This window comes from Urocitellus parryii, chromosome 11 (assembly GCF_045843805.1).
Source record: "Urocitellus parryii isolate mUroPar1 chromosome 11, mUroPar1.hap1, whole genome shotgun sequence".
In the NCBI taxonomy this organism is placed as follows: Eukaryota; Metazoa; Chordata; class Mammalia; order Rodentia; family Sciuridae; genus Urocitellus; species Urocitellus parryii.
Genome location: NC_135541.1, coordinates 83522406 through 83541181, shown reverse-complemented (window position 1 = coordinate 83541181; position 18776 = coordinate 83522406). Strand labels below are relative to the sequence as shown.

The 18776-nt window shown below is 39.8% G+C and overlaps 1 pseudogene; it reads right to left on the bottom strand.

Annotated features, from left to right (window-relative positions):
- Positions 1-1480: 1480 nt before the first annotated feature.
- LOC144249071 (COMM domain-containing protein 2 pseudogene) lies at positions 1481-2068 on the bottom strand (annotated as a pseudogene).
- Positions 2069-18776: the final 16708 nt, after the last annotated feature.

The following is an 18776-nucleotide window of genomic DNA, read 5'->3' as shown; positions in this document are numbered from 1 at the left end:
ACATCTAGACTGATGCTTAACCAAACAACTGGGGACCATAACCTTGCCAGCTGGACACATAAAAATAGCCATCAAAGAGTGGTGGTCCTTAAACTCACCCACTGTGCGCACTGGTTTTGACTGGAGTCAGCCTGTGGATGTACCTGGTTGCCTTGCTCACTCTCCTGCTTATGCACTTTTGAGAGGTCTTCAGGTTTTTGCTGCTCTGAACCTCACTGCTACGAGCTTTAGGCACAGGCCTCCTTTGTGTGGGACTGTCCCTAGTATATGTGCTGGGAATGTGGCTGCTGGTCACAGGGCATATGAGAGGTCAGCCCAGGGATCACACCCAGCTCTCTTCCTAGAAGCAGCATCTGTTGCCACAAGTGTCTATCACATGTGAGATGCCCTTGGTCTAGTCTCCTTGGAGGTGTCCAGGCACTTTCTCAAGGTCTCTTAGCTGTTGGCAATAAAACCTTCAGAAGCTCTTTCATTATGAGGTCTATATTTATTGTCATTGATAATGTTACATTCCTTTTCTGTGTTTGATAGTCATTTGTATTCATTTGTAAAATTTCTTGTCATGCATTTTGGCCATTTTTAACTAGATTAATTATATTTTTATTACCAGTTTGTAGGTTATCTTTACATATTTTTAATTTTCAAGTGTGTTAGTTATATTGAAACTCTATCAGTTATATTGAAAATATTTTCTTAAATTTCTAAACATTTTTAGTTTAAGACATCTTTTTTTCCCCAGATAATCAAGCATTGATTACATTATTCTTGTATCCATTATTTATAAATGTAAATGACAGTGTGTCTCTTAGTTGCTTTGGGTATAAGGGAAAAATTAATGTTGTGAAAATATTATTAACAATCACACAAAATTGAGTACTACTTAAGTCAATGAACCATAAGTCAAACTTCAGCAATATGGTAAAAACTACTTATCTTTACATTCAAAGAAAAATGCATGAAATTCCTATAAAAATATGGGCATATAATTTAAAAAACTCATGCTCACTTTACATTATTCTGTAGCTAGTAACATCATGAGATGCTTTCAAAAGTCAGAAATATTGTACTATTTATAAATACTCTGAATAGGAAAGGAATTCGCTGTAAATTTTATTCTCAAAATTGATCAACATGGAGGAAAATACTAGTTAAGCAGAAAAAAATGTACCAAAAACAGGGTATTGCTCATATATACAGAAGATATGAACAGTATAGATTCATTTCTAGTGGATTCAATCCTATTTACACATTTAAAATACAAAATTATATTTCAATCTGTCAAGAAGCTGACCACATTTAGCACCAGTAAAGGAACTTGACTTCTGATCATGACTTCAATATCCTGGAATAGGAAAAGGAATTTCATGGAATCTAGATGCATTTATCAACACCAATTAATAAAAATTAATTCTGAAAAGTAATTCCTGAATGTCATCCATTCACAAATGGGTCAAAGGCATTAGGACCTTAACACTTGGTACTACTTGATGTTGTGAACTACTCTCCTACAGTGGTTTGTTTTCATCTCCTCCAAGGATTGTTACAGTTGCTGAACTAAATGTAGTAGGGTGGCTGAGTCTGTCTGCAGAACTTTGGTGTTGTGGTCTCCACTCAGATTTGGGTTTAGTTTTATAGTTACGGCTGGCTTAATCTGTTGCCTGAGGCTTTTGCTTGCAAGCTGTACATCTAGTCACCACTCAAGGCTGTGGTAACTGGGAAGGTTGGGTGTCAATTCACCCAGAATAGTCCTGATCTCTTTTCTGTTGTCCAAGTAAAGTGGAAGCAATAATTTGTTCAGTTCTTCAGAGAATCCCAGAACAAAAACAGAGTCTTGGAAATCCACTTCAAAAATCATGAGCTTGGAGCTCTCAGTGAGTAGGTAGGTCAACATTTCCACACCATGCTGGACCGTGTTGCTGCTCAGGTTGAGCTTCCTGCTGGCACCCTTGTAGACCTTGGGGATTGTTCCTCTGCCTCAGGAACCCCACCCCGATCCACCCAAACTCCACCACCACTTCAGCAGGAAGGCCAGGTGCTCCTTATGCTCTTCCGACAAGTCCAGCAGCATCTTCACTGGGCACCCTTTTTCACCCAGCAGCATGCTGGTCTTCCTGTTTAAGACACCTTTGGACATACAGATGTCTTTAATTTTTTTAAAAAAAATATTTTTTAGTTATAGTTGGACACAATACTTTTATTTTATTTATTTATCTTTATGTGGTGCTGAAAATAAAACCCAGCACCTTGCACATGGTAGGCAAGCACTCCACCGCTGAGCTCCAGCCCCAGCCCCAGATGTTTTTAATATTATGTGATCAAATTACTAATCTTTTCTCATGTGATCATGTGTTTTCATGCATGCATTCTTAGGAAATATTTTGTAACATCAAGTTTTAAAAGCTATCCACAATATTTTTCACTAATCATTTTAAAATTTCCTTTTAAAATATTAACATGGTTAATATATCTAGAGTTGACAATGCATATGGAATGATGTAGAAATGCAAGTGTGTATTTTATTTGTGGAATGTTAATTCTCCAGTCCCGTTTGTTAAGTAATTCTCTCTTTTCCTACTTCTCTATGTTGCCATCTCCATCATGAATCCCAGTTGTCCATGTGGACAGTTCTGTTTCTGGGATTCTTAAGAATGTGTTGATAAACTTGTGTTCTTATTCTGTTGATAAATGATTCTTGCTACATCTGTTGAGAATGTTTCCTTCCACTACAGAGTAAAAAGAAAAAAATATGATAATAAGACATCCACTTGTATATAATGGTAATAATAGTAACCTGTGTGATAGAGCTTTCCTTGGGAAGAATATATGTTGGACATATTTTTTTTTAATGTGGGAGTATCAGAACACTGCTTATAGAACCCACTCAAAACTAAGTAGCCATGAAGCAGAGACCTGTCCCCTACTGATGGACAGCTCTCTTTCTTTCATGACATCTATTCTGACCCTATGAAAAGTCTACCCAAGTAAAATAATTGCCACTTACTCAGTATTGTATAGAGAGTTGTGAGAGACTCTGCATCTAATAGAAGAAAAAATAGGCCTTAATCTTCATCATGTGGGATTAGGCCCCAACTTCCTTAATAAGAATTACTGTATAAGAATTAAAACCAAGAATCAATAAGTGGGATGGAATGAAACTAAAAAGTTTCTTGGAGACTCCAAGATAGCCGTGAATAGAGTGCATCACACCCCGTGTACTGCATCACTGCGCAGGTAAATAACGAGTTAGAGCAACAAAAAGCTATATTGTTAGGAATTTACAGCAAAATAGGGGTGCACCGAAACCTAGAGGAAGGATTTTGAGCACCGAGGACTGGTTATTGAATCTCTAACATGAGCCAACTGTGCAACTGGAGTTCCAGGCTGACTGATCTGCCACCCGTTGTGCAGCCCGCCCCGCGGCTACAGACAGCGGGGTGCCGCCGAGAAGCAACCAGCAAGCAGAGAGAAACAGTGCTACGGATTCTGTGGAATCCTGCCGGCTGTGCCCTCACTGAGCTTTGGGCTGAGTTCAGGATTAGAGATGGGGAAGGAAGCGGTCGAGTTCTATCTCCCACAACGAAAGTCCACCAAGGAAGCCAGCGGCCACCATCTTGGAGAGCTGACATCACCACCGCCACTCTCCCACAGATTGCAACAATAAAACAAGTGTGTGTTACAAAGCCCATCCCCCATACAGTGGGGAATTCACATAAAATCTCTCCCAGGCTTCCCAAGGGAGGGATTATCATAACGAGCCTGCATAGAGACGTGGGGAAAGGTAGAGACACCAGACCTTCAACTCCCCCTCCCATCAGCGGCGAAAATGAAACCTGTCCAGCCAGCACTGGGGGAGGGGCAAGGGGAAAAAATCAAAACAATATTGTGCCGGGTTTCCCAATAGCCACCCTCCACACCCAGCAAATTGCAGGCCCAGAGGACAGTTTGAACTGCTGAGAGGCATTACACAGGGGAAAGCCCTGCTAGCAGGGGCAACCAGGGCTAGCAGGAGAAGCCAGGGGATGAGAGGCCAAGCCCTCGTGACTGGGCGGCTAGAGACCGCCCACCCGCTGGCGACCACCCGCATGCTGCCCATGCACCTGGGAGGATGGAGACCGCCTGCCTGCCGGTGACCACCCACAGGCTGCCCGTGCAACTGGGCGGCTAGAGACCGCCCACCCACCGGTGACCGCATGCCCGCTGCCTGTGACACTAGGCAGGTGGAGACCGCCCTCCTGCTGGCGACCGCCCGCCCTCTGGCGACCGCACAGCTAGACCCCGAGGTGCGGCCCAGCAGGTAAGTCACAGAGACTCTAGGAAGAGGTCTATAGCCAGGCCTTCATGAAGTAGCTAACTTGGAGCTGAAAACAACCAGAGACAGACCAGTCCCAGCCCTCCCTTTGGACACCCTGGCAAGGAGCCTGGAGTCTTCCATAGCAGAGAGGTGACGTCACCGGAGTTTGGCTATTGGAACTCCTTCCCATCAGAATCCACTTTAGCAGGCATAGTCTACCACCACAAAGGAGAGACAACAGAGATATACAAAACCAAAACAAATTCATAGGAGAGAGCAGAAACACAGCAATCAAACAGAGCTGGAAAGTAACGTGAACAACATGAAAAAACAAGGGAAAAAAGGATTACAAACAATGCAGGACAACTTAAATCTACAGGAGGACCTAGAAGCATGAGAAACATGGATAGGGAAAGAACTCAAGGCATACCTAACTCAGATGGAACCGAATATTAGAGAAGACATGAGACAGCAAGACCAAGCAATGAAAGTATATTTTGAAAACGAATTAAACAAACAAAATCAAATGGCAAAGAACAAGCTTTACCAGTAGATAGAGATCTTAAAAAAAAATCAAACAGTAATCCTAGAAATGCAGGAAACTGTAAACCAAATTAAAAACTCAAACGAGAATATTACAAATAGACTAAGTCAAGTAGAAGTCAGAACATCAGATAATGAAGTCAAAGTTTATCAACTTGAAAAGAATATAGTCAACAAAGAAAAGATGCTTAAATATCATGAGCAATCTATTCAAGAGATAAGGGATGTCATAAAAAAACAAATTTGAGAGTCATCGGGATAGAAGAAGGCATAGAAGTTCAAACCAAATGAATGGATAACCTATTAAATGAAATAATTCTAGAAAACTTCCCAGAGATGAAAGATGGAATGGATTGCCAAATCCTGGAAGCCTACAGGACCCCAAACATTCAAAACCATAATAGACCAACTCCAAGACATATAATTATGAAGATAGCCAACATACAGAACAAGGAGAGAATATTAAAAGCTACAAGAGAAAGGAGGCAGATTACATTCAGGGGTAAACCAATTAGGTTAACGACTGATTTTCCATCACAGACTTTGAAAGCTAGAAGATCCTGGAACAATGTATTTCAAACACTGAAAAATAATGGATTCCAACCAAGAATACTGTACCCAGCAAAATTAAGCTTCAGATTTGACAATGAAATTAAAATATTTCACGATAAACAAAAGCTAAAAGAATTCACAGCCAGAAAAGCAGCACTGCAAAGCATTTTGAGCAAAATACTACAAGAAGAGGAATTGAAAAATAGCGACCCAACCTAACAGTGGGAGGTATCTCAGTAAAGGGGGAGGAAAATAACCAAAGAGTAAAAACTAGCCAAACTAAAATAAATAAATAAATAAACATGACTGGAAGTGCAAACCATATTTCCATTGTAACCTTTAATGTTAATGGCCTAAATTCACCAATCAAGAAACATAGGCTAGTAACCTGGATGAAAAAAACAAATCCAACAATATGCTGCCTTCAGGAGACTCATATGATAGGAAAAGACATACACAGATTGAAGGTGAAAGGTTGGGAAAAATCATACCATTCACATGGCCCTCGGAAGCAAGCAGGAGTGGCCACACTCAAATCGAACTTCAAATCTAAGTTAATCAAAAGGGATAAAGAAGGACACTATATACTGTTAAAAGGAACCATCCACCAACAAGACATAACAATTATCAATTTGTATGCACCAAACAATGGTGCTGCAACATTCATAAAACAAACTCTCCTCAAGTTCAAGAGTCAAATAGACCACAACACAATAATTATGGATGACTTCAACACACCACTCGCACCATTAGACAGATCCTCTAGACAAAAGCTGAATAAAGAAACTGTATAACTCAAGAGCACAATCAATAACCTAGACTTAACCGACATATATAGAATATATCAACCATCATCAATTGGATACACGTTCTTCTCAGCAGCACATGGATCCTACTCAAAGATAGACCATATATTATGCCATAGGGCAACTCTTAGTAAATATAAAGGTGTGGAGATAATACCATGCACCATATCTGATCATAATGGAATGAAACTGGAAATCAATGATAAAAGAAGGAAGGAAAAATCCTACATCACATGGAATATGAACAATATGTTACTGAATGATCAATGGGTTACAGAAGACATAAAGGAGGAGATAAAAAAATTCTTATAGATAAATGACAATACAGACACAACATACTAGAATATATGGGACACAATGAAAGCTGTTTTAAGAGGGAAATTCATTTCCTGAAGTTCTTTCCTCAAAAAAAAAGAAAAAAAAACCAACAAATAAATGAACTCACACTACACTTCAAAACCCTAGAAAAGGAAGAGCAAAACAACAGCAAATGTAGTAGAAAACAACAAACAATTAAAATCAGAGCAGAAATCAACAAAATTGAAACAAAAAAATTGAAAAAATTGATAAAACTAAAAGTCGGTTCTTTGAAAAAATAAATAAGATCGACAGGCCCTTAGCCATGCTAACGAAGAGAAGAAGAAAGAGAACTCAAATTACTAACATACGGGATGAAAAATGCAATATCATAACAGAAACTACAGAAATACAGAAGATAATTAGAAAGTATTTTGAAACCCTATATTCAAATAAAATAGAAGATAGTGAAGATATTGATAAATTTCTTAAGTCATACGATCTGCCCAGATTGAGACAGGAAGACACACACAATTTAAACAGACCAATAACAAAGGAAGAAATAGAAGAAGCCATCAAAAGACTACCAACCAAGAAAAGCCCTGGACCTGATGGGTATACAGCGGAGTTTTACAAAACCTTCAAAGAAGAATTAATACCAATACTTTTCAAGTTATTTCAAAAAATAGAAAAAGAAGGAGCTCTTCCAAATTCATTCTGTGAGGCCAACATCACCCTGATCCAGAAACCAGACAAAGACACTCTAAAGAAAGAAAACTACAGACCGATACCTCTAATGAACTTGGATGCAAAAATTCTCAATAAAATCCTGACAAATGGAATACAAAAGCATATCAAAATATTGTGCACCATGATCAAGTAGGATTCATCCCTGGGATGCAAGGCTGGTTCAATATACAGAAATCAATAAATGTTATTCACCACATCAATAGACTTAAATATAAGAACCATATGATCATCTTGATAGATGCAGAAAAATCATTCAACAAAATACAGCATTCCTTTATGTTCAAAACACTAGAAAAACTAGGGATAACAGGAACTTACCTCAACATTGTAAAAGCTATATATGCTAAACCTCAGGCTAGCATCATCTTAAATGGAGAAAAACTGAAGGCATTCCCTCTAAAATCTGGAACAAGACAAGGGTGCCCTCTCTCAGCACTTCTATTCAATTTAGTTCTTGAAATACTGTCGCGACCCCTTGCCCGCAAGGAAGACGCAACTCGGGAATCTTCTCTCAGCAGTTTATTCAGGTCCTTGATACTTTTTCTTCTTCCCTCGGATGCCCCTCCCAGCCTTAATAAAGCACCTTAAGCCCCAATGCGAAGCTGCCACGTGGACTTTTCTCACAGGGTGCCAAGTCACAGCGTGCCAACTCATTCTGATAAGGAGTTGTTTGTCACAGACTACAGGGGAAACCAGCGCCATCTTGTAATGGCGGCCACAGTTCACAGAAACGGCTCACCACAGTTCCCCCTTTTTTGTTTTTGTATGACAATACAGGCGAGAGTAGAGGTCCTATCCCACTGTGCAGAAGTGGCTGCATAGTATGGCTCAGCCCTAAGGAGGCGCCTTCCCCAGATCCGAGGCCATATCAGCCGACGCCTTTTTTCGTGGGGCGGGGCGTGGATAAGGTGGGGTAAGGAAGGACGTCAAACCCGCATGCAATAGGACATGCTCTCCTTGAGGTCCACTCCAAGGATCACTCAAGTGCAGTGCCTTGCCTCGCATCCTGTACCGTGACGATGGTGGACGGAGGGGGATAGCTGAGGCTGAACTGTGGCTGTGTACAATGACAAACAAGTTGACAGCACCCTGAAAGAAAGGCACGGACTTTAAAGCGATAGAGAAGCACTAGTGTGGAAACCCATCTGCGTGCAATGGCAGCAAGACCGGCAGAGTGCAAGGGCTTTCCAACACTAAGAGAACAGCGAGGAAAGACATGTCGATCCCAGTGCAATGTTATAATAACTTGGGGTGCAACGACCATGTCAAAGATTTACTGTTTAAGATGCGAAAGCCAGACTTGAGGTGAATTGCCATTTTCTAAAGCTGCAAGAGCTTGTATGATCATAGCCTTATCGTGAGCATTGCGGGCCTTGAGGCGACAGAGAAACCACAAACAGAGGAACATACCGAAGCAACACATTGCACCAAAAACACCTACCCCCACCCACTCTTTAAAAAAGGAAAAGGCAGAAGATATCCAATCGGTGAATTGTCCCAAGGTCACGGGATCGACACGGGTACTGTTCAAGACAGCTATTTGGGTTAGTTGAGACTGGATCATGTCTTCCGCTTCCATGGACCAGTTTCCGGCCAAGTACTCTCCGATGATGCGGGAAGCATTCCTGGAATTATTAAATCTGACAGAGGTTATGCATAAATGTGCACGTTGGTCAACGCAACCCAAAAGCACCAAGTCAGCCAATTCTTCTACCTGAGCTTGGAGTAAATCTATTCTTTGGTTGGCAGCTAAAATCCCTGACAAAATATGTTGATTAATTTTACTTTGAGATTCGAGTATGTTGGAAGTTTGTTGAATAACCTGATTAATAGTGGCAGCAGTTTGGACCTGATTAAGAGCCTGTTTGCATTCAGCAAGCTGTTCCTTAATCTTCACTTTATCAGTTAAAAGAGCATCCTTTACCAATCTCCATAGAGAGAAAGTAGCAATCGGGACTCTATCTGGACCCTGGTCCCTCAACAACTTTTGGAGATCCTGCTTTACCAAATCCCAATCACTGTTATTAAGAAAGCCTCCTGTCAGAAACCAAGGACAAGCCTGGGCTATAGCTTTAACGAATTTAGTTGTTGTCTTGGTTTTTATTTCTGTTTCTTGTTTGCTTAACAGTTCTTTAACTTCGTTGGCCAGACGAAGTTTCACTGTTGAGTGACCCATGGTATGTACCCTGTCTCTTTAAATTATCTTTGATCCAATCTTCCCCCTTCTCCCTTAGAAGGTGAGCCTTGTCCGCTTACCTCTGCTTTCTGAATCTCGGTAAGGACCTCCAGATGCTAAGTCCGGCTAACGGAAACCGAGTCGGCGAGAGACGTCGAGGTTAAAAAATAAAAAAAAATCACAGGACACCAAGGTTCTTTATCCAGGAGGAGGCATGTGTGCCCCTTTTTTTTTTTTTAAATTTCTTTTTATACTTTGGAACAATTTTTGAAAACCTTAGAATCTATAAACAAATTATTATATTTTGATAAGAAATATCAATGAAAATAAAGTTAAAACCTTTAGATATTTTGGAGAAATAATTATAATAATTTATCATTTTATGAGTTTGAACAATAACCTTGAGAATTAGAAATTACTTGATTGTATTTTTACTTAAAAGCAAATTTATAGTAAACACATTTATCTCAAATATCTGTAACTGAAAAGGCAGAGTATCTGATAAATGTAAATATAAAACATAAATTATGGGTTTTCTGTTGAAGAAAACAATTAGGCAAATATATATTAACTAATTAATTAGGCATGTGCTAATTAATTTATAGATTAACAAATATAGGTTATCTAAATATCTAAAATATATATATAAAGAATAAGAACATAACTTATAATTGTATTAACTTTATGTAACCATGTGGTCTTAAAATATTTGGATCCATTTAAATTTATTTTTAACTAGGAGTGCACTCTTTAATGTGACGTCACTTGATGTAACTGAAATAAGATCCTTGAGTATACATTTTTATTTTTATAGTTAGCAATGAAAATAAGGATTTTTTGGTCATCACAGGAACTTTGCCGGCTTGTTCCTGTGGCGAGCAAATGCATCCTCATAACCTTTAAAATTAAAAGTAAAGTAAAAAGAAGCATATTTGATATCTGTCATCAATAGAACATTATGTAGTAACACAACTATAGAGAAAAAGTCAGGTTATTTAACTTAGAACTAGCTTAAATTTAGGACTGTAACATAGAAACCTGTGGAATTAAATTTTGTCTGAAAAAGATATCTTTCATTAGCATTTACAGGTAGGCATTTTTTTTTTTTTTTTTGTTAAAAAAAATACAGGCTCTGAGCAGCTCCGGTAGAAACCTGAAACACAGCAGTACAGGTTAGTGGCTGGAAAGCGGGACTAGAAGTCCTGTCTGAGTGACTGTGGAAGAACCAATCAGAAGCCCGAAAAGGTGTGGGAGGTGGGACCAGGAAGCTACTCTTCCGGCCAGGCACCCCATGGTTACCATGGTGATGCAAACAACATGGAGTCCGTTGCCCATTTTTGGGGCAAAAGTTCTCCAAGTTTTCCTAGCCAATTGCATTTTGTTTGAGTTTGTCTGTATTTTCCCCCGCCTGGCCATGATCTTACTGCGGTAGCAGTTTGTTCTGTCTCTGTGACCTGCGGTTGCAGCTCTTGTATATCCTGCACTTCCTGGCGTTCCCCTGGGGAGTCTACAGATAGAAAGGGGTTGGTCTGTGGGAGGTGACGAAGTTGCCCACTCCCCGGGGCACCATTCCGCCCCTGGATTGCCCAGTAGACCTTGGGGTGGGCCCCTGTTCCTGGTTTGAGGGCAGCGGCCAGAACCTGTCCAGTAATATGAGCTCCATCAATATCCTTACAAGCTCGAATCATGTCATCAACACTCTTTGCTCTGGTAGATTTAATAGCATTTTGGCAATAGGAGTTTACATTTTTAAGAGCCAATTGCTTAATGACCGGCATGGCTTGTTCCAAGTTAGGGAATATTTTTTCTGCTACCTGTATCAATCAGGCAATGAAGTCAGAATAAGGCTCAGAGGGTCCTTGAGCAATTTTTGAAATTTTTGTTTTAGCATTTGAAATAGGTAGAGCCTTCCAAGCCTGAACGGCTGCTGCAGCTATCTGAGCATAGACCCCAGGATTATAATTAATTTGTTGATTTATGATAGCATATAATCCCAAGCCTGTTAACATTTCAAGGTTACGCCGTGGGAAGCCGGCGTCCTGATTGACTCGGGCTAGCTCGCGACACCTCTCTTGATTTTCACTTTTCCACAACAAAAAATCCCCTCCGGACAACACAGCCATGCAAAGCTGTTGCCAGTCACTAGGTGTCGGCTGATTGGCAGGGGTCTGTAATTAGTAACTGCCTCCTTTAGTTGTTTAATATCCTTAAAGGCTAAAGGAACATGTATTCTGGCCGGCTGTCCATCGGCATCCAAGTTTTCAATTACTGGGAAGTTTGGGCCGTCTTAGGCTGCCACTGAACACCCCCCAGCCTTCTGGGGTTGTCCTTGTCCCAATCGGGGTTATAAGGAGGGAGCGTGACAGCGATCGGGGCTGTAGGTGCTTTAAATCTTGACTTTTTCAATCGACCCTCCAGTTCCTCTATCTCCCTTTCCAATTCTTCCTCCTGCCAGCTGTTACCATGGAGCACAGTTAGTAACTCCCTTATCTTAGAAATGTAGTCAGCACTGTGAAGCCCAGCTCAAGGCCAGAGGCCTTGTTACATATTTTTGTGAAAAACTAGTAAGGGAGTGTCCAGTGCCTGGAATGCTGATTTTTTCAGACAGTAGCCAAATAAAACAGGGCAACATGAAAATAGGAAGTTTATCTACATTAAACCTTTTTGTAGAGATTCTTTTGCTGAAAGTCCTAAAATAAGCCATGGTGAATATTCTGGAGAAGGTCAAATAAGACTTTTCTGTGGGCCTGATAGGGAGGGGGAAGATGAGAAGGCGGGGTTGAGAGCGGCTAGGGTGGATCTAATTCCTCAGAACTGTCCGAGCTACTTGTGTCCTTGGGAGTTTTTAACTCAGTCAAGTCTGGATAGAGCCTTCTCCTCTGTTTAACTTTAGACTCCCTTATCTGTTCACCACTCTTACTCCTAAGACTTTCTGCTACCTCGCTATGTGACCCCTCCGATTTTTCTTCATGCAACTGCTCAAGAACGGCCTGACCTTTGCTCACAGCTTTTTGGCATTTACCATCCATTATACACCCCCTCACTAATTTCCAAAGCGGAATGGTACTGCCCCTTAAAGTTCCTTGTTTGTAAGCGAAATCCAGATCTTTCCCTAATTTGTCCCAACTAGGTATAGTAAGGCTGCCCGAAAATGCAAACCACGGCGCAGCAATATCTGTCTTCTGTAAAAATCTCTCTAAAGTACTACGTTTCACTTCCAGGCCCTTGGAACGTAACAGGTCATCTAGGGCCAGGAGGAGCGGACTTGAAGATGCGACACCCATGACACAACAACAAAAGACGCACAAAAAACAACAAGAGATACCACAAAAAACAAAAACGAGATGACACAACAAAAGAAACACAGAAAACAAAAGTGAAAGTACACAGTGCAGCTGCAATAAATATGAGGCTCTCTCTTTGCAGAGGAGCTGACCCCGCTTTGGACGCGGATCCCACTTACTGGGACTATCCCTGCTTTCATTGCAGATCCCACTTACCTGGGACTAACCAGTGCACCACCCCTGACTGACTGAAAGTTCTGGTTCCCGGGTCTCGGCACCACTTGTCGCGACCCCTTGCCCGCAAGGAAGACGCAACTCGGGAATCTTCTCTCAGCAGTTTATTCAGGTCCTTGATACTTTTTCTTCTTCCCTCGGATGCCCCTCCCAGCCTTAATAAAGCACCTTAAGCCCCAATGCGAAGCTGCCACGTGGACTTTTCTCACAGGGTGCCAAGTCACAGCGTGCCAACTCATTCTGATAAGGAGTTGTTTGTCACAGACTACAGGGGAAACCAGCGCCATCTTGTAATGGCGGCCACAGTTCACAGAAATGGCTCACCACAAAATACTAGCCAGAGCAATTAGACAGACAAAAGAAATTAAAGGCATAAAAATAGGAAAAGAAGAACTTAAATTATCACTATTTGCAGATGACATGATAATATATTTAACAGACTCAAAAAGGTCTACAAAGAAACTGCTAGAGTTAATAAATGAATTCAGCAAAGTGGCAGGATATAAACTCAACATGCATAAATCAAAGGAATTCCTATGTATTAGTAATAAAACTTCTGAAACGGAAATGAGGAAAACCACTCCATTCACAATATCCTCAAAGAAAATAAGACACTTGGGAATCAACCTAACAAAAGAGGTAAAAGTTTTATACAATGAAAACTACAGAAACCCTAAAGAGAGAAATAGAAGAAGATCTTAGAAGATGGAAAAATGTACCCTGTTCATGGATAGGCAGAACTAACATCATCAAAATGACAATATTACCCAAAGTTCTCTACAGGTTTAATGTGATGCCAATCAAAATCCCAGCGGCATTTCTTGTAGAAATAGACGAAACAATCATGAAATTCATATGGAAAAATACAAGACCCAGAATAGCAAAAGCAATTCCAAGCAGGAAGTGTGAATCTGAAGGTATAGCAATACCAGATTTCAAACTGTACTACAGAGCAATAGTAACAAAAACAGCATGGTACTGGTACCAAAACAGGCAGGTGGACCAATGGTACAGAACAGAGGACACAGAGACCAATCCACAAAATTACAACTTTCTTATATTTGATAAAGGGGCTAAAAGCATGCAATGGAGGAAGGATAGCATCTTCAACAAATGGTGCTGGGAAAACTGGAAATCCATATGCAACAAAATGAAACTGAATCCCTTTCTCTCGCCATGCACAAAAGTTAACTCAAAATGGATCAAGGAGCTAGATATCAAATCAGAGACACTGTGTCTCATAGAAGAAAAAGTTGGCTCTGATCTACATATTGTGGGGTCGGGCTCCAAATTCCTGAATAGGATGCCCATAGCCCAAGAGTTAATAACAAGAATAAACAAATGGGACTTACTTAAACTAAAAAGTTTTTTTCTCAGCAAGAGAAACAATAAGAGAGGTAAATAGAGAGCCTACATCCTGGGAACAAATTTTTACCCCTCACACTTCAGATAGAGCCCTAATATCCAGAATATACAAAGAACTAAAAAAATTAAACAATAAGATAACAAATAACCCAATCAACAAATGGGCCAAGGACCTGAACAGACACTTCTCAGAGAAGGACATACAATCAATCAACAAGTACAGGAAAAAATGCTCACCATCGCTAGCAGTCAGAGAAATGCAAATCAAAACCATGCTTATATACCATCTCACTCCAGTAAGATTGGCAGCCATTATGAAGTCAAACAACAACAAGTGCTGGCAAGGATGTGAGGAAAGGGGTACTCTTGTACATTGCTAGTGGGACTTCAAATTGGTGCGGCCAATTTGGAAAGCAGTATGGAGATTCCTGGGAAATCTGGGAATGGAACCACCATTTGACCCAGCTATTGCCCTTCTCGACAATTCCCTGAAGACCTTAAAAGAGTGTACTACAGGGATACTGCCACATCGACGTTCATAGCAGCACAATTCACAATAGCTAGACTGTGGAACCAACCTAGATGCCCTTCAATAGATGAATGGATAAAAAAAAATGTGGCATTTATACACAATGGAGTAGCACTCTGCATTAAGAAACGACAAAATCATAGAATTTGCAGGGAAATGGATGGCACTAGAGCAGATTATGCTAAGTAAAGCTAGCCAATCCTTAAAAAACAAATGCCAAATGTCTTCCTTGATATAAAGGGAGCAACTAAGAACAGAACAGGGAGGAGGAGCATGCGGAAAAGATTAACATTAACCAGAGGAGAGTGGGGGTAGAGAAAAGGAGAGAGAAGGGAGATCATATGGAAATGGTAGGAGACCCTCAATGTTACACAAAATTACATATAAGAGGTTGTGAGGGGAAAGGGGGGGAAACAAGGGAGAGAATTAAACAACAGCAGATGAGGTAGAGAGGGAAGATGGAAGGGGAGGGGAGGGGGATAGGAAAGGTAGTAGAATACAACAGTCACTAATATGCCATTATGGAAAAATGTGAATGTGTAACCGATGTGATTCTGCAATTTGAATTTGGGGTAAAAATGGAAGTTCATAACCCACTTGAGTCAAATGTAGGAAAGATGATATGTCATGAGCTTTGTAATGTTTTGAACAACCAATGAAAAATAAATAAAAAAATAAAAAGTTTCTTTTCAGCAAAAGAAACAATCTGTGAGGTGAATAGAGAGCCTACATCCTGGGAGCAAATCTTTACACGTCACTTATCAGATAGTGCACTAATCTCTAGGGTACATAAAGAACTCAAAAAGCTGAACACTGAAAAAACAAATTACCCAATCAACAAATGGGCTAAGGACCTGAACAGACACTTCTCAGAAGAGGATATACAATCAATCAATAAATATAAGAAAAAATGCTCATCATCTCTAGCAATCAGAGAAATGCAAATCAAAACCACTCTAAGATATCATCTCACTCCAGTCAGAATGGCAGCTATTATGAAGACAAATAACAATAAGTGTTGGTGAGGAATTGGGGAAAAATGTACACTCATACATTGCTGGTGGGACTGCAAATTGGGGCAGCCAATATAGAAAACAGTATGGAGGTATGGAACCACCATTTGACCCAGCTATTCCTGTCCTTGGACTATATCCAAAGGACTTAAAAATAGCATACTATAGGGACACAGCCACATCAATGTTTAAAGCAGCACAATTCACAATAGCTAAAGGAAGGGAAGGCAGGGATGTGGGGATAAGAAAGATAGTAGAATGAAATAGACGTGAGCCAACCTAGATGTCCTTCAGTGGATGAATGGATAAAAAAAAATGTGGCATATATACACAATGGAATTTTATTCAGTATTAAAAGAGATTAAAACCATGGCATTTGCATGTAAATGGATGGCACTGGAGAAGATAATGCTAAGTGAAGTTAGTCAATTCCCCCAAAACAAATACTGAATGTTTTCTCTGATATAAGAAGGTTGACTCATGGTCGGGTTGGGAGGGAGAGCATGGGAGAAATAGGGTAGAGGGGTGAGAGAGAAAGGGAGGGGGCAGGGGATTAGGAACGATGGTGAAATGTGATTTATCAAGACTTGAATTGGGTGTCAACATACTTTATATACAAACAGAAATACAAAAATTGTGGTATATATGTGTATTAAGAATTGTAATGCAAAAAATATATATATCGTTACCTTAGGTAGAGGGAAGTGAAAGGAGGGGAAGTCAGGGGATATGGGGATAAGAAAGAAGAATGAAACAGACATTATTACTTTATATATATATATATATATATATATATATATATATATATATATATATATATATGACTGTATAACCAATGTGATTCTACAATATGTACACTCAGAAAAAGAGAAATTATATTGCATCTACGTATAATATATCAAAGTATATAAGTGCATTCTACTGTCATGTATAACTAATTAAAACAAATTAAAAATTTTTAAAAAAGAGAGAATTGTGGCTTTGACCAATAGCGTTGCCCCTGCATCTCCCAAATGAGCAAGAGTGCATGGCTCTCGGAAAACTCCCTCTGCTGAGAAGCCTTGCTTACCTTCAGTCTGGTCTTCACAACTAACCTCTTACACTGTTACTGAGAAAGCTTAATGTGTGCATGCGAGTGGGTATGCCATGAGGAATAGAACATCCAGACATTTAGATTTATATTGCTTCAATTCTGCATTCTTCTTGCACACTACCCTAGTGTGTAATTTTGCAATGAATTTCCTCTTGCATTTTACTGAACATTTTTAAATTCTTCAAAAACTCTGTGATTCTAGAATGCTGAGTTGTTTTGTGAGCCTCTGTGTTTTCATGCAAAATGGAATGTCTAATTGATAGGAGGTTGCTTTTACATCAATGTAGTTTTGTACTTAATGTAATTTCTATGTCTCCAACAGCATTATACTATTTTAATCTGAACAACTTAATAATGACAATAGCTTAATTTATAACAATAATAGCTTAATAGTTAATTGATAGACCAGACCCACTACAGGTTCCTCTTTAGATTAAATGATGTTTTAGCTTTCAAAATACTTTTTATTTTTTGGGGGGGAGGATGTACTGGGGACTGAATTTAGGGGCACTCTACCATACAGCCACATTCCCAGCCCTATTTTGTATTCTATTTCAGAGACACGGTCTCATTGAATTGTTTAGTGCCTGCTTTTGCTGAGGCTAGCTTTGAACTCATGATCCTCCTGTCTCTGCCTCCTGAGCTACTAGTATTACATGTGTGTGCCACTGCTCCTGGCTGCTTAAAAATACTTTTAAAAATGACCTAGACTAAGTCTTATATTGACAAACGTAGTATATGCCTTTATGTATTTATGTTCTTTTGAACATCCCCAAATAAAATTTTATAATTTGTCTACAGAAGTCTTAAGTCTATTATTTGATTATTTAGGCAATTTCAGTCTCTGATTCTATTGTAAATAGTATATCCTGTTCAATCACAATTTCTATCATTTGCCACTGGAATATAAAATTTTAATTTTACTTTTATACTTCAAGCTTTTATTCAGGAACCTTGACAATTTCTATAGGTATTTCCAATAATCTTTCTGGAGATTACATTTTTTTCAAAATATAAATATTTTGGGCTGGGGATGTGGCTCAAGTGGTAGTGTGCTTGCCTGGCATGTGGGAGGCACTGGGTTTGATCCTCAGCACCACATTAAAAAAATAAAATAAAGATATCAGGTCCATCTAAAATTTAAAAAAATAAAAAATATTAAAAAATAGTCATAATTTGAAAATAATGCAATTTTAAGCTTTCTATATTTTAGTATTCCATTTTTCTACTTTCTTTTATTCTCATTATATTTTACTCATGAGGATCTCCAATACAAATTTGACTAAACATGGTGATACCGGGTATGATTATACTGATTTTAAAGTAAATATTTCTAGGGAGGAGAGATGCTGGCAAGAAGTCTGACTAGAAGCCCTACCATTCTTTCTCCCACAAAGACAACTCCCAAAATAAGCAATGCATTTTGGTGAGGCTAAGTGAAGAGAGCCTCAGAGAACATCTAAGGATCAGCAGAAGCCAGATAGAGCATGGGAACCTGGGATGTTCACACAGAGAATAGGACACACTTAGTGTCTGACATGCCATCAACAGCCAGGAGCAGCTCAGAACAAGGGAGCCACCTCCCTGTGTGGACTAATCAAGCAAGAGGACCCCAACAGCTCCCACCCAAACCTTGGACACCTTCCATACTCACTACTAGGACTCTTGTATTCTCATGCCACTCAGATCCCCTGAGGGGACTGCCTGGAGTCCACACATCTGAGCTCCCAGAAAATAAGGAGGTGATGGTGTACCCCACTCCTGTGGCCAGCACAGCTATTAGAGCATGGCACATCGGGACCGGAAATACTACTGGATTGTGTCTTTCTCAGGTGACAAACAG